Here is a 3,635-nt window from a genome sequence, read left to right on the forward strand (position 1 = left end):
TGTGTGGCTGCAGATTTGTTACTGTAGACGCTGCTCAGGTCTCCCGGACCCCCCTGATATGGGAAGGGCCATCAGTTCTGTAGCCTCAGAAATCCCTTTAATGTGACATTATTGACAGGCTGCTATTCACAATGCTTGTCATTATAGACCAGGCCTGCAGTTCTTCATCCTCTCCAGCAGGCGGCGCTGTGACTCTTCCTGTGTTCCCGGCTCCCGCTCCGTTCCCTCAGCTTCTCCCAGGACAATGGAGTCGGAGAAAAGGTTTCTGCAGCCTCAGCGATCCCCGAGCTGTGACATCCCTGTAATGTGGTGTATCCGAGCCCCACCATCACCTCTGTATTCTCTCCACAGGGAACCTGTCAGCAGCTGTGACCCTACACACTGCAGCCAGTGTTATGTCCCTGGAGAGATGTGTAATCAGACCTCACACTGCTGTGCTCTGTGCTCTCTGCAGCCAGTGTTATGTATTGTCCCTGGAGAGATGTGTAATCAGACCTCACACTGCTGTGCTCTGTGCTCTCTGCATCCAGTGTTATATATTGTCCCTGGAGAGAAGTGTAATCAGACCTCACACTGCTGTGCTCTGTGCTCTCTGCAGCCAGTATTATGTATTGTCCCTGGAGAGATGTGTAATCAGACCTCACACTGCTGTGCTCTGTGCTCTCTGCAGCCAGTGTTATGTATTGTCCCTGGAGAGATGTATAATCAGACCTCACACTGCTGTGCTCTCTGCAGCCAGTGTTATGTATTGTCCCTGGAGAGATGTGTAATCAGACCTCACACTGCTGTGCTCTGTGCTCTCTGCAGCCAGTGTTATGTCACTGGAGAGATGTGTAATCAGACCTCACACTGCTGTGCTCTGTGCTCTCTGCAGCCAGTATTATGTATTGTCCCTGGAGAGATGTGTAATCAGACCTCACACTGCTGTGCTCTGTACTCTCTGCAGCCAGTGTTATGTATTGTCCCTGGAGAGATGTGTAATCAGACCTCACACTGCTGTGCTCTGTGCTCTCTGCAGCCAGTGTTATGTATTGTCCCTGGAGAGATGTGTAATCAGACCTCACACTGCTGTGCTCTGTGCTCTCTGCAGCCAGTGTTATGTATTGTCCCTGGAGAGATGTGTAATCAGACCTCACACTGCTGTGCTCTGTGCTCTCTGCAGCCAGTGTTATGTATTGTCCCTGGAGAGATGTGTAATCATACCCCACACTGCTGTGCTCTGTGCTCTCTGCAGCCAGTGTTATGTATTGTCCCTGGAGAGATGTGTAATCAGACCTCACACTGCTGTGCTCTGTGCTCTCTGCAGCCAGTGTTATGTATTGTCCCTGGAGAGATGTGTAATCAGACCTCACACTGCTGTGCTCTGTGCTCTCTGCAGCCAGTGTTATGTACTGTCCCTGGAGAGAGGTGTAATCAGACCTCACACTGCTGTGCTCTGTGCTCTCTGCAGCCAGTGTTATGTATTGTCCCTGGAGGGATGTGTAATCAGACCTCACACTGCTGTGCTCTGTGCTCTCTGCAGCCAGTGTTATGTATTGTCCCTGGAGAGAGGTGTAATCAGACCTCACACTGCTGTGCTCTGTGCTCTCTGCAGCCAGTGTTATGTCCCTGGAGAGATGTGTAATCAGACCTTTGTGTATGTCTTGTAAGTAGCAGCAGGACTGTGATATATTGTAACTTCGCAGAGCACAGCAGTGTGAGGACACTTGGAGAAGCTACACTCCTGGCTGTATTCTGCATGATCCTAGTCGGTGCAGCTTCTGGTGTTGGTTGTCAGACCCCGATGATCAGAGATATTGAGGTGATTGATATTTATGACCCTGAAGCCCCTGCAATGGCCGTTCCCCCTCACCCTGGGTATTGGGGTGCTCCCTGCAGTTACACAGAAACCCCTCTAGCCCCCCCCCCTTCTCTTGATATTTGACCTCCTGAGTGTCAGCTCTTCTGCCGAGCCGCTGATTCTCTCCTAATCCTCGTGTTTTGTACTGAAGCTCTGACGCCGGCGGATGTGACTGCGGAATAATTCACAACTTCAAAGCCGTTTCTATAAATAGCCGCGTGTTTTCTTATTGTCTTCTCCCTGTGATTTATACGTCAGCGCAAAAAATGCAAATCTCCCTGCGAGCGCGGCGGAGGCGGCGGCGCAGGATAATCCGGGCATTGATGGCCTCCGGATAATGGGTGTCATATACAATGAGCCCACGGCAGGGGATGTCACCCCCCCTGTAGTGCTCTGATCCTCTCCCTAATACTTGTACTGGTCCTGGTGGTCCAGGGGGTTGCACTCTAATCCCCTCTCTAATCCTTGCAGTTGTCCTGGTGGTCCGGGGGTGCGCTCTGATCCCTTCTCTAATCCTTGTAGTTGTCCTGGTGGTCCGGGGGTGCGCTCTGATCCCTTCTATAATCCTTGTAGTTGTCCTGGTGGTCCGGGGGTGCGCTCTGATCCCTTCTCTAATCCTTGCAGTTGTCCTGGTGGTCCGGGGGTGCGCTCTGATCCCTTCTATAATCCTTGTAGTTGTCCTGGTGGTCCGGGGGTGCGCTCTGATCCCCTCTCTAATCCTTGCAGTTGTCCTGGTGGTCCGGGGGTGCGCTCTGATCCCTTCTATAATCCTTGTAGTTGTCCTGGTGGTCCGGGGGTGCGCTCTGATCCCTTCTCTAATCCTTGCAGTTGTCCTGGTGGTCCGGGGGTGCGCTCTGATCCCTTCTCTAATCCTTGTAGTTGTCCTGGTGGTCCGGGGGTGCGCTCTGATCCCTTCTCTAATCCTTGCAGTTGTCCTGGTGGTCCGGGGGTGCGCTCTGATCCCTTCTCTAATCCTTGCAGTTGTCCTGGTGGTCCGGGGGTGCGCTCTGATCCCTTCTCTAATCCTTGTAGTTGTCCTGGTGGTCCGGGGGTGCGCTCTGATCCCTTCTCTAATCCTTGTAGTTGTCCTGGTGGTCCGGGGGTGCGCTCTGATCCCTTCTCTAATCCTTGTAGTTGTCCTGGTGGTCCGGGGGGTGCGCTCTGATCCTTTGCTTAATCCCTGTACTGGTCCTGGTGGTCACGAGGTTGTGCTCTGATTGCTTCTCTGTAGTGTTCCTGGTGGTCTGGGGGTATGGACTCAGGGCGGCTCCTAACTCGTCTGTACAGCCATGTGCGATACAGTCCTTACACTGCTGTGCTCTTAGCTCTCTGCAGCCAGTGTTATGTATTGTCCCTGGAGAGATGTGTAATCAGACCTCACACTGTTGTGCTCTGTGCTCTCTGCAGCCAGTGTTATGTATTGTCCCTGGGGAGATGTGTAATCATACCTCACACTGCTGTGCTCTGTGCTCTCTGCAGCCAGTGTTATGTATTGTCCCTGGGGAGATGTGTAATCAGACCTCACACCGCTGTGTTCTGTGCTCTCTGCAGCCAGTGTTATGTATTGTCCCTGGAGAGATGTGTAATCAGACCTCACACTGCTGTGCTCTGTGCTCTCTGCAGCCAGTGTGAGGTCTGATTACACATCTCTCCAGGGACAATACATAACACTGGCTGCAGAGAGTACAGAGCACAGCAGTGTGAGGTCCGATTACACATCTCTCCAGGGACAATACATAACACTGGCTGCAGAGAGCACAGAGCACAGCAGTGTGAGGTCTGATTACACATCTCT

The sequence above is a fragment of the Engystomops pustulosus genome, chromosome 7 (assembly GCF_040894005.1).
Source record: "Engystomops pustulosus chromosome 7, aEngPut4.maternal, whole genome shotgun sequence".
In the NCBI taxonomy this organism is placed as follows: domain Eukaryota; kingdom Metazoa; phylum Chordata; class Amphibia; order Anura; family Leptodactylidae; genus Engystomops; species Engystomops pustulosus.